This window comes from Salmo trutta, chromosome 15, assembly GCF_901001165.1.
Source record: "Salmo trutta chromosome 15, fSalTru1.1, whole genome shotgun sequence".
NCBI lineage: Eukaryota > Metazoa > Chordata > Actinopteri > Salmoniformes > Salmonidae > Salmo > Salmo trutta.
In genome coordinates this window covers 29,359,039-29,385,461 of record NC_042971.1, presented here as the reverse complement: position 1 = coordinate 29,385,461, position 26,423 = coordinate 29,359,039, and the positions used below count along the sequence as shown (strand labels likewise).

Sequence of the window (26,423 nt, the reverse complement as noted above, 5' to 3'; positions counted from 1 at the left end):
GGTTGTCAAAGGTTAGTGCTGCATTTAGCTGTGTTGTGGGTATTTGTGATGCATCTAGTTGCTTTGAAAATGTCTGTGTGATTATTTCTGGCTGGGTACTCTGCTGACATAATCTAATGTTTTGCTTTTGCTGTAAAGCCTTTTTGAAATCGGACAACGTGGTTCGATTCAGGAGAGGTGTAGCTATAAAACGGTGTAAAATAGTCATATGTTTGAGAAATTGAAGTTATAGCATTTATGAGGTTTTGCATTTCGCGCGACGCGATTCCACTGGCTGTTGATTAGGACTGGCCCAGAGAGGTTAAATTGTTCAACTTGGGTCAAACGTTTCAGGTAGCCTTCCACAAGCTTCCCACAATAACTTGGGTGAATTTTGGCCCATTCCTCCTGACAGAGCTGGTGTAACTGAGTAAGGTTTGAAGGCTTCCTTGCTCGCACACGCTTTCTCTATAGGCTTGAGGTCAGGGCTTTGTGACAAGACATTTCTGGAGTGGTTGAAAAACGAGTTTTAATGACTCCAACATAAGTGTATGTAAACTTCCAAATTCAAATGTATATGCCTTTTTGCGTCCGGATTGCTGCGTTGTGCCCTCACATGGATTTCTGTCACGCGATCGGATCTTACTCACATGCTACAATTGAAGACAGACACATCTGGGACACAACTGTGAGTGTCCTTATCCAAATCCGAGGTGCATATTGGAAGAACTGTGCACATTTACTTTTCGTCAGCCAACAAGATGAGTAGGCCTAACGAACAGCAAACAATCTACTATCCCCATAGTACAAAAGTCGACCTATTCTGTAAAATAAATAAATATTCCAAACATAGTGTGGGACAGTTGTGGGATGCAATAGATCACAAATTAACACAACCACAAGCAACAAAAAAACTTTTTTATGCAATGTATCTGACACAACAGATCAGAATGTTTAGCTTAAAATGTTCATAAACTATTAGGCTATTTCTTTATTATAAGCGCAGCAATGCGCACATGGTAGTAGGCTATAAGCGCCAATGTTCCATTAGCGGAAAACACCATTATCAAAAGTGAACACAAAAGCAATTATGCATGTAATGCTTTTATTATAAATTAGCATTTTTGTGGTGAAAATGATCTTCCCCAAATTTGAATCTCAGTCGCTGCTTATATATGCCAGATAGGCACCGCACCCCTTGTAAAGCAGATGAATGTACTTAATTTTAAGAAGTTATTTGGCCACTAGTTGTGATACAAACCTTATTAAAACACATATGCCTATGGGCTAGGGTACATGAGGTGTGTGACTATGATTAAAAAAAGTTGCACAAAAAAAGGCATTGTTTCTTATGCTGGGCATCATTCACAAGTGATAATATATAATTCACAAGTGATAGGCAAAAATTGTCACCCACCAGACTTTTCTTGATTTAATCTTGTCTTTACATATACAGAATAATATATGTGTGACATTTGTTCGGATTTAGAATGGACCTGTATCGAAACAGGGGCAGCGGGAAAAATACATGTTATCTATGCACTTTCATGGCAAACGGAGGATGCTTTCACCATGGTTTTGTTCTCGCCAGCCAGGTAGGCTATACTCCTGTTGTAAATATAAGCAATGTACTAAATATTAGGAAAGTTGAGAAATAAATATAGTAGGCCTAGCCTATAGAAAGCTGATCGGGTCCTCATCTTTTTATTAGTGGCTATTGGGGTTGCACATTTTGGGGAATATTCAGAGGTGGAAACTTTCCGTGGGAAATATTGGGAATATATGGGAATTAACGGAAATATATGCAAATTAATATTAATACCATTTAAATGTAATGTTTTTTGCATTGGATATATTTACCATATCATATGGAGACAGAAACATAAACCTATTGCAATTATGTCTACTTATGATAAGGTAAATGATTAAATCTTTCCAATAGAAAAAAACAAAGAAACAATTTAATAATGAATTGAACTTTAATTAAATGAGTTGATACGTGGGATGATTTCACTGAACAACAAAAGAAAGGGAATACTGAATGATCCATCGCATCTAACAAAAGTATTTAACATACATCTGTAAAATGATAGTCTAGAAACTAAAGCTTTGGTTGTCTTCCTCTCAGGGTTCCATGTCTTCTTCCTGGACCACCTCAATGTCCACCTCTTGAACATCAGGCTCTGAGGCCTCATCTTCACTGTCACTTTCCAACCTTGTTGAGGATAGCAAATTGTCAGGCTCAAAAAGCCTCAAATCTGCCAAGATGACCACCAATTTTTCAACCCTTGTAATGGTCAGCCTGTTGCGTGCTTTGGTATGTGTGTTCCCAAACAAGGACCAGTTGCGCTCTGAGGCGGCTGATGTTGGTGGGATTTGGAAGATGACGGAGGCAACAGCGGAAAGAGCCTCAGATCCACAAAGTCCCTTCCACCAGGTGGCTGATGAGATGTTGGCACGACTGCCATATTGCATCTCCATCCCAAATCCCTTGCTTGGAAGTGTACTTTGCCAGACTGCCAATAACCTTGCCCTCATCCAGGCCACAGTGGTGAGACACGGTAGTGATGACACCATAGGCCTTGTTGATCTCTGCACCAGACAGGATGCTCTTAACAGCATATTTGGGGGTCAAACATGTATGCTGCAGCGTGTATGGGTTTCAGGCAGAAGTCTTCACGCTTTTTGATGCATTTCAGAACTGCAGTTTCCTCTGCTTGGAGCAACAGTGAAGTGGGCAGGGCAGTACGGATTTCTTCTCTTACATCTGCAAGCAGAGTCTGAACATCAGACAGGAAGACATGTTCTCCCTCAATCCATGCAATGGCTACTGCTATAGGTTTCAGGAGTTTCAGGCTGCTTACCACTCTCTCAAAATACATAATCCAGGAGGATCCTCTTGATGGGGCTGTCCATATCGGCAGACTGTGATATGGACATTTCTTGGAGAGACTCCATCCCCTCCAGGAGACTATCAAACATGATGACAACACCACCCCAACGGGTGTTGCTGGGCAGCTTCAATGTGGTCCTCTTATTCTTCTCACTTTGCTTGGTGAGGTAGATTGCTGCTATAACTTGATGACCCTTCACATACCTAACCATTTCCTTGGCTCTCTTGAAGTGTGTATCCATTGTTTTCAGTGCCATGATGTCCTTGAGGAGCAGATTCAATGCATGAGCAGCACAGCAAATGGGTGTGATGCGAGGGTAGGACTCCTCCACTTTAGACCAAGCAGCCTTCATGTTCGCAGCATTACCGGTCACCAGTGCAAATACCTTCTGTGGTCCAAGGTCATTGATGACTGCCTTCAGTTCATCTGCAATGTAGAGACCGGTGTGTCTGTTGTCCCTTCTGTCTGTGCTCTTGTAGAATACTGGTTGAGGGGTGGAGATGATGTAGTTAATTATTCCTTGCCCACAAACATTCGACCACCCATCAGAGATGATTGCAATACAGTCTGCTTTCTCTATGATTTGCTTGACCTTCACTTGAACTCTGTTGAACTCTGCATCCAGCAAATTAGTAGATAAAGCATGTCTGGTTGGAGGGGTGTATGCTGGGTGAAGAACTTTCAGAAATCTCTTCCAATACACATTGCCTGTGAGCATCAGAGGTGAACCAGTTGCATACACAGCTTGAGCACGACATTCATCTGCATCTCTGACTACGTTCCTCCATTGAGTAAAAAATCAAAAATCTGATTCCAGGAGGACCATGAGCTGTTGCTATCGATAAGGTGTCTGATTCATCATTTTCACCTCGAATAGAAGTAGAGGGACTTTTGCCAGAGGTTGCTTGTTGTGAGCGCTGAGGAAACTTTATGCACTTGGCCAGATCATTCTGCATCTTTGTTGCATTCTTCACATATAATTTGGCACAGTATTTGCAAACGTACACAGCTTTTCCATCTAGATTAGCTGCGGTGAAATGTCTCCACACATCAGATAGTACAGTGGAATTATCCTGTAAAGATTAGAAAAAAAAGGAGTAAAAAAAAACAAATACAATTCCATGTACAAATAAATAGTTAAGCAGTTAGATTAAACAACTCCTTTGTAAGATAAATGTTTTAAAATGAAACATGTATGGTAACAGGTGAATTAACACTCCTCAGTTAGCAGGCTCAGGTAAGCTAAAACCCACATGGTAGCAAAAACTAACTAGCAAAAATTGTTAACAAGTTAGAAATTATTTAAACACACTTTGCTGTAGGCTACTATTTACTAGTTAACAACAAATAATGTATGTCTTATAAAATATATTCACCCCACCCAGTATTATAATCAAAACTTACCAGAAAGCATGTAGTCCTTGGTTCAGACAGTGTAGTAGTGTGGGCTCAATAGCATCTCATTAGTGTGCAAGATCTTGAGAATCAGTTGTACATGTGATGGAAGAATGCACTGGGCATGCAGAGGGTTGCAATTCCATTGAATTGGGGATAGTTTAACCAAAATATGTCACAAAACCTATAATTTCCTTATGTGTATCCCACAAAAAAAGGTTCCCTGTTATAAGCTAACTTTTTTGATGAATTTAAGCAAAATTCCCAAAATTCCCAGGTTTAACTTCCCATTAAAAATGTCCAGAAAATTCTGGAAATTTACCGCAAAGTTTCCGACCCTTTGCAACCCTAGTGGCCATCGCACCGTTTTCTCACGCAATTGCATAGCCTATAGAAATGTTGCACAACATGAGCTCATGGGCTCTCATGAAGTGTTTGATTAGATTATCGAATACATTTGCATTGATGTCAAAGTGATTAGAGGGACAACAGAGTTCTGAGTACCAGGCAGTTAGCAAGTTTGGTAGGCTACTAATGACCAGCAGCAGCATCAGAGCTTGGAGTAGCCTAATTACCGTGACTAAACGGTCATGTGGAATTTGACTGCCTTCATGACTCGTGACCGCCGGTGTGGAGGTAATACAGTCACCGCAACAGCCCTAGGCATGACCAGCATCAAAACTAGGAAGTAATATGTAAATAAAGGATTAATGTTAATTGGTATATTATAAATCAGATCGCCGGGTGACATTATGCGGCGGGCCAGAATTACATCCCACCCGAACAGGCAAACATTCCAGACATTTTTTTCTCTCCAAACAGCTCTTACACAAAATGGGCATTATCATAATTTTCACAATTTCAATGTTATTATTTCGACCTCAGTGTGGAATTATTAGGGCTGTCTCCGACAAAAATGTTCAGTGTATTTTTCCATATAGAGACACCCCATATGTGTTTAAATAAAATCAACTATATGCACTGAGCTTGTCTGATGCTTTAAGCGCACTGTTTGATCAAACAAGACAAAAATGACTGAAGGGGTAGCCAGAGATCAAGATAACCAGAATAAAAAAACCTGTACCCAACCCGACCATCCTGCTGGCCTTCGCAGATTCTGCCGATACGCTCCCAAAGTTGCCGGTAATGGGCTACAACCTTTATGTAGAATGCCAATTTATCTTACAATGTTTACCAATCTGCGTGTCAGTTATGGTTTCCATATGCACATTCTTGTGGAACAGTTTAATTTATAATAATGTCTTCGTACCTCAAAATCATTATCATGTGGTTAATCAAAATTCGATCTAAATGGAAATTATACAAATTTTAATACAAAACTTCAATTGCCATTACCAACTATGTAAAAATAGCCTACATAAAGCCAACAAATATGAACATTGCAGCCTTCAGGTAGAAAATATCCTGATAAAAATATACTATGAATCACATTGGCAACACATGGTCGGTCCGCAACGAACTTGAAACATTGTATAAACTATCAACTGGGTCCAGCCCTAAATTTGCGCTGGCCCTCAAGAGTTTCCTGCACCAGTGGGCTCCAGAGTGGGCTCCAGAAGTTATGGGAATTCATTAAATGTATTACTGGTGATACATTATATATACAAAAGTATGTGGACACCCCTTCAAATTAGTGAATTCGGCTACTTCAGCCAAACCTGTTGTGGCTAAATCTAGCAGGTGTATGAAATTGAGCACACAGGCATGCAATCTCCATAGACAAACATTGGCAGTAGAATTGCCTTACTGAAGAGCTCAGTCATAGGATGCCACCTTTCCAACAAGTTGGTTCGTCAAATATCTGCCCTGCTAGGGCTGCCCCGGTCAACTGTATGTATTGTTATTGTGAAGTGGACATGTCTAGGAGCAACAACGGCTCAGCCGCGTAGTGCTAGGCCACACAAGCTAGCAGAACGAGACCGCCGAGTGCTGATCCTTATCCCAGTCTGCTGTCCCCACATGCTTCAAGAGGGCCACCATTGTTCCTGTTCCCAAGAAAGCTAAGGTAACTAAGCTAAATTACTACCGCCCTGTTGCACTCACTTCCGTCATCATGAAGTGCTTTGAGAGACTAGTCAAGGACCATATCACCTCCACCCTACCTGACACCCTAGACCCACTCCAATTTGCTTACCGACCCAATAGGTCCACAGACGACGCAATCGCCATCACACTGCACACCTCCCTAACCCATCTGGACAAGAGGAATACCTATGTAAGAATGCTGTTCATCGATTACAGCTCAGCATTTAACACCATAGTATCCTCCAAACTCGTCATTAAGCTCGAGACCCTGGGTCTCGACCCCACCCTGTGCAACTGGGTCCTGGACTTCCTGACGGGCCGCCCCCAGGTGGTGAGGGTAGGTAACAACATCTCCACCCCGCTGATCCTCAACACTGGGTCCCCACAAGGGTGCGTTCTCAGCCCTCTCCTGTACTCCCTGTTCACCCACGACTGCGTGGCCATGCACACCTCCAACTCAATCATCAAGTTTGCAGACGACACTACAGTGGTAGGCTTGATTACCAACAACGACGAGACGGCCTACAGGGAGGAGGTGAGGGCCCTCGGAGTGTGGTGTCAGGAAAATAACCTCACATTCAATGTCAACAAAACAAAAGAGATGATCGTGGACTTCAGGAAACAGCAGAGGGAGCAGCCCCCTATCTACATTGACGGGACAGTAGTGGAGAGGGTGGAGAGTTTTAAGTTCCTCAGTGTACACATCACGGACAAACTGAAATGGTCCAGACAGCGTGGTGAAGAAGGCGCAGTAGCGCCTCTTCAACCTCAGGAGGCTGAAGAAATTCGGCTTGTCACCAAAAACACTCACAAACTTTTACAGATGCACAATCGAGAGCATCCTGTCGGGCTGTATCACCGCTTGGTACGGCAGCTGCTCCGCCCATAACCGGAAGGCTCTCCAGAGGGTAGTGAGGTCTGCACAACGCATCACCGGGTGCAAACTACCTGCCCTCCAGGACACCTACACCACCTGATGTCACAGGAAGGCCAAAAAGATCATCAAGGACAGCAACCACCTGAGCCACTGCCTGTTCACCCCGCTAACATCCAGAAGGCGAGGTCAGTACAGGTGCATCAAAGCTGGAACCGAGAGACTGAAAAACAGCTTCTATCTCAAGGCCATCAGACTGTTAAACAGCCATCACTAACACTGAGTGGCTGCTGCCAACATACTGACTCAACTCAAGCCACTTTAATAATGGGAAAATTGATGTAATCAATTTATCACTAGCCACTTTATATTATATGTTTACATAACCTACATTATTCATCTCATATGTATATACTGTACGCTATACCATCTACTGCATCTTGCCATCTTGATGTAATTAGATGCATCACTAGCCACTTTAAATAATGTTTTCATTACCTACATTACTCATCTCATATGTATATACTGTACTCTATACCATCTACTGCATCTTGCCATCCTGATGTAATGTATCACTAGCCACCTTAAACAATGCCGCTTTATATGTTTTCATACCCTACATTACTCATCTCCTATGTATATACTGTACTCCATACCATCTACTGCATCTTGCCTATGCCGTTTGGCCATCACTCATTTATATATTTTTATGTACATATTCGTATTCATTCCTTTACCCTTGTGTATACAAGGTAGTTGTTGTGGAATTGTTAGGTTATATTACTTGTTAGATATTACTGCATAGTCGGAACTAGAAACACAAGCATTTCGCTACACTTGCATTAACACCTGCTAACCATGTGTATGTGACAAATACATTTGATTTGAAGCACATAAAAATAATTTGTCCTTGGTTGCAATACTCACTACCGAGTTCCAAAACTGCCTCTGGAACCAACGCCAGCACAATAACTGTTCGTCGGGAGCTTCATGAAATGGGTTTCCAAGGCCCGAGCAGCTGCACAAAGCTAGGTCAATACAGAAATGGTTAGTTGAGATCGGTGTGGAAGAACTTGACTGGCCTGCACAGAGCCCTGACCTCAACACCATCAAACACCTTTGGGATGAATTGGAATGCCAGCTGCGAGGCAGGCCTAATCGCCAAACATCCGTGCCCAACCTCACTAATGTTCTTGTGGCTGAATGGAAGCAAGTCCCCGCAGCAATGTTCAACATCTAGTGGAAATCTGTCCCAGAAGAGTGGAGGCTGTTATAGCAGCAAAAGGGGGCACCAACTCCATATTAATACCCATGATTTTGGAATGAGATGTTCGACGAGCAGGTGTCCACATACTTTTGGTCACGTGGTGTATATGTAATGGGCAATTGATAGACATTAACAATCGAAGGCAAACAATTCACACAATGAAATTATGAAACAATGAATGCACACAAATTGGCGGGAGAGAGGGCATTCTGGAGCGAGACGTGCGTTGTGCATGTTAGCCACACTCCCCTTCTTCTTCTTGGACTGTGCCATCCCTGCGGCCTCCGCAATGGATTAGTTCACTGACACAGGTGCAAATCAGACAGGTGTCTCGTGTGGCATAAACAATATATATTTGCTACTGCTCGACAAAAGAAATCACTCGACCAACAGCCGATCAACCAAACAATCAACCAGTCGACTTAGTCAACCAGTCGACTAAATGGGGTCAGCCCTAGGAAATTTAATTAAAAAAAAAAAAATGGAAAAACAAGTTAACTGCACTGCCCCTTTAACCAGGCAAACCTAAATAGTAGGCTGGTGACTGGTGGTTACGGGGAAGCAAGTGTCGCTTGCGCCATGTATAACCTATGTTTGGAACTGGAGCGGAGCCTGCCTGTCCACACTCATTGTTTGGAAGGCTGGGCAATATGACCTAAATATCATATCTTCATTTTTTTTCAAACTGATGGGCGATTCACAATTATATATATATATATATATATATAAAACAAAATATAAAATATATACAGTGGGGAGAACAAGTATTTGATGCACTGCCGATTTTGCAGGTTTTCCTACTTACAAAGCATGTAGAGGTCTGTAATTTTTATCATAGGTACACTTCAACTGTGAGAGACGGAATCTAAAACAAAAATCCAGAAAATCACATTGTATGATTTTTAAGTAATTAATTAATCAATCGGGACCCTGTGCCCAAGAAAGCGAAGGTACCCCATCTAAATGACTACCGTCACATAGCACTCACGTCGCACTCACATAGCCCTGAAGTGCTTTGAAAGGCTGGTCATGGCTCACTTCAACACCATCATCCCATAAACTCTAGACCAGATCCGCAGATGACGCAATCTCAATCGCACTCCACACTGCCCTTTCCCACATGGACAAAAGGAACAACTGTGAGAATGTTGTTAATTGACTACAGCTCAGCGTTCAACACCATAGTGCCCACAAAGCTCATCACTAAGCTAAGGACCCTAGGATGAAACATCGCCCTCTGCAAATGAATACTGGACTTCCTAACGGACCGCCCCCAGGTTGTATGAGTAGGCAACAACATATCTGCCACACTGATCCTCAACACGGGGGCCCCTCAGGGGTGCGTGCTTAGTCCCCTCCTGTACTCCCTGTTCACCCACGACGGAGTGGCCAAGCACGACTCCAACACCATCATTAAGTTTACTGACGACACAACAGTGGTAGGCCTGATCACCGACAACAATGAAACACAGTCTATAGAGAGGTCAGAGACCTGGCAGTCCAGTGCCAGGACAACAACCTCTCCCTCAACGTGAGCAAGACAAAGGAGCTGATCGTGGACTACAGGAAAATGAGGACCGAACACGCTCCCATTCACAGACGGGGCTGTAGTGGAGCGGGTCAAGAGCTTCAAGTTCCTTGGTGTCCACATCACCAACAAACTCACGGTCCAAACACACTAAGACAGCCATGAAGAGGGCACGACAACACCTTTTCCTCCTCAGGAGACTGAAGAGAAATTGGCATGGGTCCCCAGATCCTCAAAAAGCTCTACAGCTGCACCACCAAGAGCATCCTGACCGGTTGCATCACCGCCTGCTATGGCAACTGCTCGCTATCCGACCGTAAGGCGCTACAGAGGGTAGTGCGTACGGCCCAGTACATCACTGAGGTCAAGCTTCCTGCTATCCAGGAACTATATACTAGGCAGTATCAGAGAAAGACCCCAAAAAATTGTCAAAGACTCCAGTCACCCAAGTAATAGACTGTTCTCTCCGCTACCGCACGGCAAGGGGTACTGGAGCGCCAAGTCTAGGCTCCTTAACAGCTTCTACCCCCAAGCCATAAGACTGCTGAACAATTAATCAAATGGCCACCCGGACTATTTGCATTGACACAGCCCCCCCCCCCCCCCCCTTTGTTTTTACATTGCTGCTGCTACTCACCGTTTACTATCTATGCATAGTCATTTACCTCAACTAATGTGTACCCCCGCACATTTACATTTAAGTAATTTAGCAGACGCTCTTATCCAGAGCGACTTACAAATTGGTGCATTCACCTTATGATATCCAGTGGAACAACCACTTTACAATAGTGCATCTAAATCTTTTGGGGGGGGGGGCTTAGAAGGATTACTTTATCCTATCCCAGGTATTCCTTAAAGAGGTGGGGTTTCAGGTGTCACATTGACTCGGTACCGGTAACCCCTGTATATAGCCTCGTTATTTTATACTTTAGTTTATTTAGTAAATATTTCCTTAACTCTATTTATTGAACTGCATTGTTGGTTAAGGGGTTGGGGTTGTAAGTAAGCGTTTCACGGTAAGGTCTACACTTGTTGTATTTGTAGCATGTGACAAATAACATTTGATCACTACATACGATAGGCGGATTTTCTTGCTGTTCAATTGCCGTTTACCCCGGCCTGTCTGTAAGCCCTTAATCCACTTCCCTAGAGTCAGATGAACTCGTAAATATCATTTTTTTTATGTCCCTGCGTGCAGTTTGAAGGAAGTTGCTAACTAGCGCAATTGCTAACTAGCGTAAGCACGACTAGAAGTCTAGCATGCTAGTAGATACCCACAGACTTCCAGTCATTGCCCTAACGCTAATTAGCATTGGCTCACTAAACTTTCTCTAACTTCCTTCATACTTTACACAGAGACATAAAAATGGTATCCACAAGTTCATCTGACATTGGGGAAGTAGATAAAGGGCATTGGCAAAATCCCGAAGTATCCCTTTAATTGTAAGGTACTTCATTGTGACCCAGAAATTATTTTATAGAGATAAAACGGCTGCATTGGACCTTTTAAGTTTTTTCGCTGACAACCATTATGCTACGTTTTTGCCCATTGAAGACCATTCAAGAAGCCTACAAAAGTTCAAAAACTACAAGGCTACTTTCCACGCTACTTTCAGTGCGTATTCTACGGTAAAAATAGACATTTCATCACAGAGCTAGACAATGAATCTCAACCGATTATGATATGGGGAAAATACAGTTTAGGCCTACGTTTGAAAATCCTTCCAAAGTTGGTACACGGTTCTCATTCATGTTCTCATTGATTCCAAGATGGCGTAGCAGTTCAGACGTCCTGTCGTGTCTCGTGTATATATATATTTACATATTTTTTCTTCACTTATCTTTTTACATTTTTTTATTCAAATACTCAACCTCAAAGCACTCTCCTGCAACCCGCCTCACCAATTAAAAAATAAAAGAAAGTATTATTTACCTCATCTGAATTCCACAACAGAAGCTAGCCAGAGGTTAGCCATTTTCACTGGCTAACGTTGAAGTTCAGCTAGCCACGGTTAGCCGTCCTCAGCTGTCCATTAGCTCGAAAAGCTATCGCCAGTTTTTGTACAGCGCGACTCAGACCAGAACATATCGGACCTATTCTCTCTCCTTTCCCCGATTTCTACCGCAGGCTCTGGACATTTACACCTGGATCTTGCAGCTAACTAGCTGCTACCTGAGTGACTATTGGCAACGTCGGTCACGGAATTAACACACATTATTACGGAGCTAACCAGCTAGCCAGCTAAAGAGTTCCGTCAGCCACTCGTGGGCTATTCCTGAGCTAGCCAGCTGAAGTGTCTCCTGGGCTACAACTCACCTATCCTGACCCGTTTTACTGCCGATGCGGAGCCCCATCGGGTCTTCACGACTGGACCACCGACGTTATCTGCCCGAGGGAGTTGTCCAACTGGCCCCTCCGTCGCGACGTAACCTGATCGCCCATCTGCGGCCGGCTAATCGTTAGCTGTCTTTTCGGCTGCGATCTGAATAGGTCTATCGGACACTTTTCTTGGGCCACTATAACTAACTATTTTGCCAACTTGGACAGGTCCCCCCTTCACAGACGGAAACGCACGAGGTGGCTAAAAACAGACCTCCCTCCCATCTCCCACCAGCTTGCTACCTATGGCCCGGCTAGCTGTCTGAATCTCACTGGACCCTCTGATCACTCGGCTAAGCATGCCTCTCCTTAATGTCAATATGCCTTGTCCATTGCTGTTCTGGTTAGTGTTTATTGGCTTATTTCACTGTAGAGCCTCTAGCCCTGCTCATTATACCTTATCCAACCTCTCAGTTCCTCCACCCACACATGCTATGACATCTTCTGGTTTCAATGATGTTTCTAGAGACAATATCTCTCTCATAATCACTAAATGCCTAGGATTACCTCCTCTGTACTCACATCCCACCATACCTTTGTCTGTACATTATACCTTGAAGCTATTTTATCGCCCCCAGAAACCTGCTCCTTTTTCTCTCTATTCTGGACGTCACAGACGACCAATTCTTATAGCTTTTAGCCGTACCCTCATACTTATTCTTCTCTGCTCCTCTGGGGATGTAGAGGTGAATCCAGGCCCTGCAGTGCCTGGCTCCACTCCTACTCCCCAGGCGCTCTCTTTTGATGACTTCTGTAACAGTAATAGCCTTGGTTTCATGCATGTTAACATTAGAAGCCTCCTCCCTAAGTTTGTTTTATTCACTGCTTTAGCACACTCTGCCAACCCGGATGTCCTAGCTGTGTCTGAATCTTGGCTTAGGAAGTCCACCAAAAACTGTGAAATCTTCATCCCTAACTACAACGTTTTCAGACAAGATAGAACGACACCAAAGGGGGCGGTGTTGCAATCTACTGCAGAGATAGCCTGCAGTGTTCTGTCCTGCTATCCAGGTCTGTACCCAAACAATTTGAACTTCTACTTTTAAAAATCCACCTCTCCAAAAACAAGTCTCTCACCGTTGCCGCCTGCTATAGACCCCCCTCGGCCCCTAGCTGTGCTCTGGACACCATATGTGAACTGATTGCCCCCCATCTATCTTCAGAGCTCGTGCTACTAGGCGACCTAAACTGGGACATGCTTAACACCCCAGCCATTCTACAATCCAAGCTTGATGCCCTCAATCTCACACAAATTATTAATGAACCCACCAGGTACAACCCCAAAGCCGCAAACACTGGCACCCTCATAGATATCATCCTAACCAATGTGCCCTCTAATTACACCTCTGCTGTTTTCAACCAAGATCTCAGCGATCACTGCCTCATTGCCTGCACCCGTAATGGGTCAGCGGTCAAACGACCTCCACTCATCACTGTCAAACGCTCCCTGAAACATTTCAACGAGCAAGCCTTTCTAATCGACCTGGCCCTGGTATCCTGGAAGGATATTGACCTCATCCCGTCAGTAGAGGATGCCTGGTTATTTTTTAAAAATGCCTTCCTCTCCATCTTAAATAAGCATGCCCCTTTCAAGAAATTTAGAACCAGGAACAGATATAGCCCTTGGTTCTCCCCAGACCTGACTGCCCTTAACCAACACAAAAATATCCTGTGGCGTTCTGCATTAGCATCGAACTGCCCCCGCGATATGCAACTTTTTAGGGAAGTTAGAAACCAATACACACAGGCAGTTAGAAACGCCAAGGCTAGCTTTTTCAAACAGAAATTTGCTTCGTGCAACTCCAACTCTAAAAAGTTCTGGGACATTGTAAAGTCCATGGAGAATAAGAACACCTCCTTCCAACTGCCCACTGCACTGAGGATAGGAAACTCTGTCACCACCGATAAGCCCACTATAATTGAGAATTTCAATAAGCATTTTTCTACGGCTGGCCATGCTTTCCACCTAACTACCCCTACTGCATTCAACAGCACTACACCCCCCACAGCTACTCGCCCAAGCCTCCCCCATTTCTCCTTCTCACAAATCCATTCAGCTGATGTTCTGAAAGAGCTGCAAAATCTGGACCCCTACAAATCAGCTGGGCTTGACAATCTGGACCCTTTCTTTCTAAAATTATCTGCCGAAATTATTGCAACCCCTATTACTAGCCTGTTCAACCTCTCTTTCGTGTCGTCTGAGATTCCCATAGATTGGAAAGCAGCTGCTGTCATCCCCCTCTTCAAAGGAGGTGACACTCTTGACCCAAATTGCTACAGACCTATATCCATCCTACCCTGCCTTTCCAAAGTCTTCGAAAGCCAAGTCAACAAACAGATTACCGACTATTTCGAATCCCACCGCACCCTCTCCGCTATGCAATCTGGTTTCAGAGCTGGTCAGGGGTGCACCTCAGCCACGCTCAAGGTCCTAAACGACATCGTAACCGCCATCGATAAGAAACAATACTGTGCTGCCGTATTCATTGACCTGGCCAAAGCTTTTGACTCTGTTAATCACCACATCCTCATCGGCAGACTTAGTAGCCTTGGTTTCTCAAACGATTGCGTCGCCTGGTTCACCAACTACTTCTCTGACAGAGTTCAGTGTGTCAAATCGGAGGGCCTACTGTCTGGACCTCTGGCAGTCTCTATGGGGGTACCACAGGGTTCAATTCTTGGGCCAACTCTTTTCTCTGTATACATAAATGATGTCGCTCTTGCTGCTGGTGAATCTCTGATCCACCTCTACGCAGACGACACCATTCTGTATACTTCTGGCCCTTCTTTGGACACTGTGTTAACAACCCTCCAGACGAGCTTCAATACCATTCAACTCTCCTTCCGTGGTCTCCAACTGCTCCTAAACACAAGTAAAACTAAATGCATGCTCTTCAACCGATCGCTGCCTGCACCTGCCCGCCCATCCAGCATAACTTCTCTGGACGGTTCAAACTTAGAATTTGTGGACAACTACAAATACCTAGGTGTCTGGTTAGACTGTAAACTCTCCTTCCAGACTCACATCAATCATCTACAATCCAAAGTGAAATCTAGAATTGGCTTCCTATTTCGCAACAAAGCATCCTTCACTCATGCTGCCAAACATACCCTCGTAAAACTGACCATCCTACCAATCCTCGACTTCGGTGATGTCATTTACAAAATAGCCTCCAATACCCTACTCAACAAGCTGGATGCAGTCTATCACAGTGCCATCCGTTTTGTCACCAAAGCCCCATATACAACCCACCACTGCGACCTGTATGCTCTCGTTGGCTGGCCTTCACTTCATAATCGTCGCCAAACACATTGGCTCCAGGTCATCTACAAGACCCTGCTAGGTAAAGTCCCCCCTTATCTCCGCTCACCATAGCAGCACCCACCTGTAGCACGCGCTCCAGCAGGTATATCTCTCTGGTCACCCTTAAAGCCAACTCCTCCTTTGGTCGTCTCTCCTTCCAGTTCTCTGCTGCCAATGACTGGAACGAACTACAAAAATCTCTGAAACTGGAAACACTTATCTCCCTCACTAGCTTTAAGCACCAGCTGTCAGAGCAGCTCACAGATCACTGCACCTGTACATAGCCCATCTATAATTTAGCCCAAACTACTACCTCTTCCCCTACTGTATTTATTTATTTTATTTATTTTGCTCCTTTGCACCATATTATTTAGATTTGAACTTTGAACTTTCTTCAAACTACAAATCTACCATTCCAGTGTTTTTCTTGCTATACTTTATTTACTTTGCCACCATGGCATTTTTTTTGCCTTTACCTCCCTTATCTCACATCATTTGCTCACATTGTATATAGTCTTATTTTTTTTCTACTGTATTTTTGACTGTATGTTGTTTACTCCATGTGTAACTCTGTGTTGTTGTATGTTGTCGAACTGCTTTGCTTTATCTTGGCCAGGTCGCAATTGTAAATGAGAACTTGTTCTCAACTTGCCTACCTGGTTAAATAAAGGTGAAATAAAATAAAAAAATAAAAATAAAATGTTGAATATAGGCCTAATGTTCATTAGACACATTTGTGTTGAAAATAGCTGTTTTTACATTCATTTTTTCCCCCCTTGGCTTTTACCCATACACAGCCAAAAACAGTCAAATATGAACCGGCATAGAAATTACTGGCAAGAATCTTAAAATACAGATGACCGTGTAATCACTTGTTGAGGAGTTTGCTGCTGTGATTAAAGTCAAGTCAAAGGCAGAGAGAACACAAATGCTTATTGTAAAGTACACTCAGCATGGAAGTTTTCTATAAGTAGCCTAAATAAAGAATGTGTCCATGAGGTAATTCTGTTTCCAAGGACTCAACCATGAAGCAGAAGCCCCTGAAGCAGAAGCCCCTTTCAATTAGGGATGCACGATATATCGGTGAACATATCAGAATCAGACGATATTAGCCTAAAATGCCAACATCGGCCCGATGTCTAGTTTAACGCCATGGTGCAAAACCGATGTCAAAGCTGACGTGCATACCTATATAACTTAAGTAGATGGCGTAATGACGCCACGAAAAATACAGTGCTACACAGAACAAAATCCGAAAAATACTAAGCGCACATTTCCAACAACTAAACAAGTTCAAGTCGAGCAGTCATTTGAAAGAGTAAGAAAATTTCAGCGAGATAACTGAAAGGCAAAATCCATTAACGCCAAGATAATGGAATCCATTGCCCTTGACAATCAACCGTCCTCTGTCGTGGATGATGTTGGCTTTCGCCGACTGGTCGAGCCCCAGTACACACTATTTTTCAGATTTGCCCTACCAGTTACACAGTATTGTTGAAACGTACATCTGAGCTACTTGCTATGGAGCGTCACTGCTATTAGCTTCACGACAGACATTTGGACCAGCGATGTCAGCCTCATGAGCATGCGGAGTCTGACAGCACAGTGGGTCGACGAGGATTTCGTACTGATGAAAGCCGTATTACATGCTCAGGAATGTGCTGGTTCTCATACTGCTGCTGCCATTTCAATGGCATTTAAGAACATGTTTGAAACATGGTCACACTCCTAGCACCATTTGAACAACTGACTCGAGAAATAAGCTAATCAACTGTGTCTGCAGCAGACGTGATACCCTCTGTCATGGCATTGAAACGCCTGCTCAACAAAACTGCCGACATAGACCATGGGGTTAAAACTTACAAAAGTACTCAAGGCTGTGAACAAGCGATTCGGTGGCATTCTCTCTGAGCCTCTTTACTGTGTCACCACCATGCTCGATACTAGGACCACTACTTCGATGTAGACAAGAAACAGGGTTTACGTGAAATGTTACATACAAATCTGGACATACAGCTGGACATACACAGACTAAAACGGACACAGTGACAGTACGCACCGAGGAAGAGAGGCCACGGACAGACAGAGCTGAAACTTCACTGCTTGACATGTATGATGAAATCGTGGTTGAGAATAAAGCGACTGAACAAATGAACAACGAAACAGCACAGCAAGTGAAAGAAATAGGTTGTGAATATGTTTTACTGGTAATGGGGACATACGTAAATGTCAACAAAATAACTTTTTGGTCAGTGTGGTGTGGAACCTTTATTTAACTAGGCAAGTCGGTTAAGAACAAATTCTTATTACAATGACGGACTACCCCGGGCCAAACCCGGACGACGCTGTGCCAATTGTGCGCTGCCCTATGGGTCTCACAATCACGGCCGGATGTGGTACAGACGGGATTCGAACCAGGGACTGTAGTGACACCTCTTGCACTGAGATGCAGTGCCTTAGGCCGCTGTGTCCATGTGTGTTGGCTAACTATTTAACTGTACTAGAATGCTTAAAAGGGCGCTAAAATGTTGGTTATCGGTATCGTTTTTTTGTTGGCAGATATCGGTATCAGATATCGGTATCGCCCCAAAAAAATTTATCGGTGCATCCCAACTTTCAATACAATTAGGCTGAGCCTATAGCGTCACAAGATAACACTGATTGACCAACTAGACAGACTTCAAACTAAGGCCAACTTGAGATCTATCCATACCATTCGCAAACTTTACTATAGAAAAGGTGCTTTGCTATTGCTGTCCATGACTCTTGTAGCTGTTATAGTAGGCCGAAGTTAGCAACTCGCTGATTCAACCATGAGGTTGATATGATATTATGTACTAAAAGAGACCAAGAGAGTGACTATGAACTGAAAACTTCTCCTGGTGAGCAGGTGCTACTACATAACAATGATCAGTTGACTGTAAATGTAAAATATGGGCCTTATCCAATACTTATGAAGAGGAATTTATTCAATAAGTTACATTGTCCTAAATAGCGCGCCATCAAAAACATACTAGTGCCTGCTGCGGTCTACCACTCATGTGAGTTCTCAAATAAATAAGTTTAGTTTCCCCCACTGAACTTGATGCTTCAGTCAGTGAATACTTTTGTCAACAAGTGTATCATGTACTGTGATCTGGAACTTAAATTCAACTGTTCGTGTCCGCTACAAAATTCCTCATTCAATTTCAATTTGTAAATAACCAAGTCAGTGGCTACCATCAGCCCAACTGAACCATGACCACGATTACACTAGGGTCAACATGTTTGCTAGCGAACTTCATCACCAGACACACCAGGTCAACGTGAGCATATTAGCATTAGTTAGCTCGTTGATAACACAGTATCAAGAATGAATGTGTTGAAGTGGATAAGTTCCCCATCCTTATGACTAGCTGTTAGCTGACTATCAATCAATGCTCGCATCTCTTTGGAAACTGATGACTTGTCAAGTTAGCAGGTGTTTGCTAGCTGGAAGGCAACATATGATTGGTATCGCCTCTATTGAACCCAGCTGCCTGAGGTGGAGTTACTCTTTGTAGCCAGCTTACCCTATCAATCATGTTACTAAAGCTACAAGATCATCAACACAACGTGGACCTGCTAATGTTAGCTAGCTAACGTTAACCAATATGGAATGATGCACTAACAAACAGTAGCGAAGCAGTAGGTAGCTAGTAGCCTCTGCCAAGTCCCCAACAACCGGATGTTCCGGTTTTCAGGGGAAATTAAAAGAGAGCCTGTGACGTGAGTTCCGCTTTTTGAAGTTTTGAAGGCAACACTCCATCCTAACTCCTCCACATTTACTGGATTGGTTGAACAGTACAGAAGAGAACCTCCCCCGACAGTTTTTTTTCTTCTTGTCAAGACCAGTATTTAGAGGGATCTAGTTTCAGGCGTGTATTTTTACGCCTGCTACGTTAGCCAGCTATGTTTTCTAACGCTGCTACTACTAGCAACGTGACTATGTTTTTACACGCTACTATCTATGTAGCTAACGTTAGCTAGGTAACTAGCAAACTAACGTTAGTTACCCAACTAACGTTATGACCTAACTAGTTAATCTAATCTAGTTTGCTAAAATAGCAAAGGTCCAGTTAGCAAGCAACACTGCCTTCTACTGAATTACATTAAAGGCAAGATGCTACTGTAGGTAGTTAGCTAAGTTTCATATCTATCCATGTTAGCCAGCTGCATTGAATAAACGTTAGCTACATTGCTAACCTAACGTTACTGGAATGGAGTAAGGCTAGGGTTCTAGCTAGCTAACGTTAAGTTAACTGTGGCAAGGGAAAGTTAGCTAACAACTACACCAACATGGCCTAAGCAGTTACAGTAGCGAGTTAACGTTAAACTTAGCAATGTTATTAACGATTTATATTGTTAACTAGGCCTGATGTTACTCGTTACTGCTTGTCATCGTACTGTCAATATGTGGGTGCACGTTTTCCCACCAAAAAGAGGAAACATTATAGAACGTTGAATGGTCAGGTCATTACCAGCTAACGTTAGCTAGCTAGTTTGTGTGTGTGTGAGCCCATTAGACCATTACAATGGTAACGTTAGCACTGTGACTGGCTAGTATGGCTAGCTACAGTTAGAACGACAGTACAAACTTACCTTTGTCGCTGCCTGTCAGTCTCCCTATTCCAGAAAAATATCCTCATTTACAATCCCCAATGCCTTACGGCGAATTATTGAATACAGTCTCTTCTCCATGGAGCCCCCCCAGATTTCCCAACGTACAACCCTCACTCCTCTGAGTAGATGTCAATTCTGTTTCCAAATCAACAGCGCCTCTCCGTCAACTCGCCACCACCGTCAACAGCAGAAACTTACTGTATTCGATCTGACCATAGAGAAACCAACATTTCGATGTAGGCCATTAGCTGGTCGATACTTCCATTTCAGCGAGAGTAGCGTTTTTTTTTAACACGGAAAAAACTTGAAGACCCTGTTTTCTTGAAGAAAGCTTTTTTTGTAAATGTCACAAAATGGCGCGCCTTCCAAACCTGCGCAGCGTACCGGTCCGGCGGAAGACCATAGAAACTACAGTAAACCAATGTACTCAGTAAGCGCCGTTGTAGCACATCTACCAACCCCTTTCATTATAATAACCAATTTCTGTCTGGGCATAAGTGTCAATGTGCATGTCATTGCTCTGATCAGTGGATTTACTATTCCGACAGGAAGGTACATACTTTGGGGAAAAACGAAAGTGTCTAACAAAATGGAGGCTGAATAAGAACGTTACCATGACGACTGTCTATCAAACGAAGAAGTTCCCGTATGGACCAATGACGCAGAAAAAGACCGTGCAGTTGTCATAGAAACTGCCAATCAAAATGTTTGAAAGGGGGCGGGTCATAGGAGTGATTGTGGGAGCTAAACCAGAGATACTCCTTTCGCTATTCTCTCTGGCTAAACTCCTTGACGCGAGAAAGTGTTCGGTCTCAAAGCATTTTGTATTATTCTGTACGTAAATCCATAACACTATAAAGTATGATACAGTAAATGTATGTTTCGTCAGTAGCGGTGCGTGGTCAAAATCACCGGGAAAGCCAAGCCAGGAAAAAAAAGAAACCATATTACAACCTGTGTTGTGATAATTGCATTGTTTGCTCTATAATCCTGTTAGTTCATGTGCCTTGACACCGTGATATATAGGCCTAAAGCCGAGACAATAAGAAGAATAAAGAATAAATTCAACCACATGTAACAGTGTAGGTTCCGTCCCTCTCTTCGCCTTCGCCCCAACCCGGGCTCGAACCAGGGACCCTTGCACACATCAACAACTGACACCCCACGAAGCATCGTTACCCATCGCGCCACAAAAGCCGCGACCCTTGCAACGCAAGGGGAAACCCTACTTCAAGTCTCAGAGCGAGTGACGTCACCGATTGAAACGCTATTAGCGCGCACCACCGCTAACTAACTAGCCATTTCACATCGGTTACACTCACCCCCCCTTTGACCTCCTCCTTTTCCGCAGCAACCAATGATCCGGGTCACGGCACCAATGTAACAGTGTAGGTTCCGTCCCTCTCTTCGCCCCAACCCGGGCTCGAACCAGGGACCCTTGCACACATCAACAACTGACACCCCACGAAGCATCGTTACCCATCGCGCCACAAAAGCCGCGACCCTTGCAACGCAAGGGGAAACCCTACTTCAAGTCTCAGAGCGAGTGACGTCACCGATTGAAACGCTATTAGCGCGCACCACCGCTAACTAACTAGCCATTTCACATCGGTTACACACACATTTGTTTCATTACAAAACCGGAGATCAACATCTGTCCTGTGAAGTCCACAAAACATATTGCATGTAACAAACAGTTACAGTTGAAGTCGGAAGTTTACATACACCTTAGAAAAATACATTTAAACTCAGTTTTTCACAATTCCTGACATTTAATCCTAGTAAAAATTCCCTGTCTTAGGTCAGTTAGGATCACCACTTTATTTTAAGAATGTGAAATTTCAGAATAATAGTACAGAGAATGATTTCTTTCAGCTTTTATTTCTTTCATCACATTCCCAGTGGGTCAGAAGTTTACATACACTCAATTAGTATTTGGTAGCATTGCCTTTAAATTGTTGGGTCAAACGTTTTGTGTAGCCTTCCACAAGCTTCCCACAATAAGTTGGGTGAATTTTGGCCCATTCCTCCTGACAGAGCTGGTGTAACTGAGTCAGGTTTGTAGGCCTCCTTGCTCGCACATGCATTTTCAGTTCTGCCCACAAATTTTCTATAGGTTTGAGGTCTGGGCTTTGTGATGGCCACTCCAATACCTTGACTTTGTTGTCCTTAAGCCATTTTGCCACAACTTTGGAACTATGCTTGGGGTCATTGTCCATTTGGAAGACTCATTTGCGACCAAGCTTTAACTTCCTGACTGATGTCTTGAGATGTTGCTTCAATATATCCACAACATTTTCTTTCCTCATGATGCCATCTATTTTGTGAAGTGCACCAGTCCCTCCTGCAGCAAAGCACCCCCACTACATGATGCTGCCACCCCCGTGCTTCACGGTTGGGATGGTGTTCTTTGGCTTGCAAGCCTCCCCCTTTTTCCTCCAAACATAACGATGGTCATTATGGCCAAACAGTTCTATTTTTGTTTCATCAGACACGAGGGCATTTCTCCAAAAAGTATGATCTTTGTCCCCATATGCAGTTGCAAACCGTAGTCTGGCTTTTTTTATGGCAGTTTTTGAGCAGTGGCTTCTTCCTTGCTGAGCGGCCTTTCAGGTTATGTCGATATAGGACTCGTTTTACTGTTGATATAGATACTTTTGCACCCGTTTTCTCCAGCATCTTCACAAGGTCCTTTGCTGTTGTTCTGGGATTGATTTGCACTTTTCGCACCAAAGTACGTTCATCTCTAGGAGACAGAATGTGGCTCCTTCCTCAGCGGTATGACGGCTGCGTGGTCCCATGGTGTTTATACTTGCGTACTATTGTTTGTACAGATGAACGTGGTACCTTCAGGTGTTTGGAAATTGCTCCCAAGGATGAACCAAATTTGTGGAGGTCTACAATTTATTTTCTGAGGTCTTGGCTGATTTCTTTAGATTTTACCATGATGTCAAGCAAAGAGGCACTGAGTTTGACGGTAGGCCTTGAAATACATTCACAGGTACACCTCCAATTGACTCAAATTATGTCATTTAGCCTATCAGAAGCTTCTAAAGCCATTACATAATTTTCTGGAATTTTCCAAGCTGCTTAAAGGCACAGTCAACTTAGTGTATGTAAACTTCTGATCCACTGTGAATTATAAGTGAAATAATCTGTCTGTAAACAATTGTTGGAAAAATGACTTGTGTCATGCACAACTAGATATCCTAACCGACTTGCCAAAACTATAGTTTGTTAACAAGAAATTTGTGGAGTGGTTGAAAAACGAGTTTCAATGACTCCAACCTAAGTGTATGTAAACTTCCGACCTCAACTGTACATGACCTACAGTATGCTCAAGCAAGGTAATGTTTCTGTCATTTTCGGACTACTACAACTATTGATTTAGAACCTTAGAGAATTACCACAAGTCGCAAAGAAAACAGGAGCTGCCTCCACTATTCCAGCACCATTTCAACTTCAACATCATCAAATCACCTATGCTTAGTCTAATACAATGACAACTAAAAGATACCAAAAACTATTTAGTCCAATCAACGTAAGCTAAATATTATGTGGCTGTCCATGTTACTGATTTGTGTGTGTGTTGTGTGTGCGTGCGTGCGTGCAATTAGAAAAACATGTTGACTCACCCTACTTGTAGACAAACGCCAATGCCATCCTCTTTCATGTTGCCTAAACGGTCTATGACTCTATGTCATACAGTACACACTTTTCGTTTTTGTTGTCCTAGGCTACCTGGTTAAAATGCTATTATTATTTATTTATTTTATCAGGGGAGGCCAAATGCTCGCTGGCTTCCCTTGCATTCAATGCTACAGGCGACAACAATGTAATTTTTTTGGGCCAGACCGCATCAGATACCTACGCTACACATACTGAGACAGTGGGGCGCTGTTTCGTTCAATCGGATGCTTTCTCCAGAGAGATACAGTGCATTCGGAAGGTACTCAGACCTTTTGACTTTTTCCACATTTTGTTACGTTACAGCCTTATTCTAAAATTTAGAAAATTGTTTTTTTCCCCTCATCCATCTATACACAATTCCCCATAATGACAATGCAAAAACAGGTTTTAGATTTTTTGGTAAATTATAACAATAAAGAAAAATAGAAATCACATTTATATAACTATTCAGATCCTTTACTCAGTACTTTGTTGAAGCCCCTTTGCCAGCGATTACAGCTTCGATTCATTGTGGGTATGACACTACAAGCTTGGCACACCTGTTTTTGGGGAGTTTCTCCCATTCTTCTCTGCAGATCCTCTAAAGCTCTGTCAGGTTGGATGGGGAGCGTCGCTGAACAGCTTTTTCAGGTCTCGATCGGGTTCAAGTCCGGGCTCTGGCTGGGCCACTCAAGGACATTCAGAGACTTGTCCCAAAGCCACTCCTGCGTTGTCTTGGCAATGTGCTTAGGGTCGTTGACCTGTTGGAAGGAGAACCTTCATCTAAGTCTAAGGTCCTGAGCACTGCAGAGATGGTTGTCCTTCTGGAAGGTTCTCCCATCTCCACAGAGGAACTCTGTCAGAGTGACCATCGGGTTCTTGGTCACCACCCTGACCAAGGCCCTTCCCATCCGATTGCTCAGTTTGGCCCGGGCGGCCAGCTGTAGTAAGTCATGGTGGTTCCAAACTTATTACATTTAATAATGATGGAGGCCCCTGTGTTCTTGGGGACCTTCAATGCTGCAGACATTTTTAGGTACCCTTCGCCAGATCTGTGCCTTGACACAATTCTGTTTCGGAGCTCTTGATAATTCCTTCAACCTCATGGCTTGGTTTTGCTCTGACATGCACTGTCAACTGTGGGACCTTAGATAGACAGATGTGTGCCTTTCCAAATCATGTCCAGTCAATTGAATTTACCACAGGTGGACTCCAATCAATGAATACTGAATACTTATGTAAATAAGGTATTTCTGTTTTTTATTTTTAATACATTTGCAAAAATGTCTAAAAGCCTGTTTTCGCTTTGTCTTTATGGGGTATTGTGTGTAGATTGAGGAACATTTTTTATTTAATCAAGTTTAGAATAAGGCTGTAATGTAACAAAATGTTGAAAAAGGGAAGGGGTCTGAATACTTTCCGAATGCACTGTACATTCAGCCTTTTGTGAATATAAGGACATTTACAATAGAGAAATGCAAGATAAATGATTTAGTATGTTTTTTCCCTTTTTTCTAGTTTTTTTGTGGAAGCCTGCTTCCCTTGGCATCAATGAATATACGCCACTGCTATTCGTATGGTATGTTTTCATTTGTGGATGTTCATCACCCATTTTGTATGATATGTTATAAATTTGCAAATGTACAATATGTTACGAATTTGCAAAATGTAGCTTATGATATGTTACGAATTCCAGTTAGGTGGCTAACGTTAGCTAGTTAGCTAAGGTTAGCTAGGCTTAGATTTAGGGTTGAGGTTAGAGTCTGAATGTCTGCCTGCCTGTCTGTTTGTCTGTCAGGTTAGGGTTAGAGTTGAGCTGGGAGTGGAGTTGAAGATAGGGTTAGGGCCTCAACAATAGACATAACCATAATCCAATTAACATTGAATGAATTTGCCCCTCCCCCACTACATGGCAGAAAGGTAGGCCTTAATGTGCTTTTGAGTGACATTGGTAAAATGGTTGAGGCTAGAAACACAATTCACATATGGGATCATTCAGCAGAGGCTCGCGATGAACGCGCGCCTACACCTGAAATTAACTTATCACAGTGAAAACTTTGTCCCACAGAGAACAAGGCCTTTCTTCCATAGAAAAGCATTACCTATGAACCTTACATAACCATGACGCCCCTGTGGACTGCGATTGAGCTAGCTAACCGTCCTTGCACACAACCCACCGTGACCTTATAGTGATGCCCTGTGTTGAGGTTCACCTTCTTTTGGAAACAGGAAGTGACTTAATTCATCCTCAACATGGTCCTTAATTTTCTCCCTGCAGTTACACAAAAACACTGTGTTCCATCCTCTGTAATATAAAGAGGAGAGAGTGAGCGTGTGTGAGAGAGAGGGAGAGAGGAAGGAGAGAGTGATTGAGAGAGGGGATTAGAGAATAGAGAGAGAGAGAGAGAGAGTAAGAAAGAGAGAGGGGAGAGAGAAAGAGGGAGAG

The 26,423-nt window shown here is 43.2% G+C and overlaps 1 protein-coding gene across 6 annotated transcripts in view; it reads right to left on the bottom strand.

Moving 5' to 3' along the window:
- Window positions 1-20,920, bottom strand: part of dyrk1aa (dual-specificity tyrosine-(Y)-phosphorylation regulated kinase 1A, a) — a 57,466-nt gene extending 36,546 nt beyond the window's left edge. For 3 of the 6 annotated variants that reach the window (XM_029690959.1, XM_029690962.1, XM_029690963.1), the window contains exon 1: window positions 20,288-20,917. The gene's annotated coding sequence lies outside the window, so the exon portion shown is untranslated. Of the gene's footprint in view, window positions 1-20,287 lie in introns of all 6 variants that reach the window. The other 3 variants (XM_029690960.1, XM_029690964.1, XM_029690965.1) reach the window with 2 other exon arrangements.
- Between the last annotated feature and the right edge of the window lie 5,503 nt (window positions 20,921-26,423).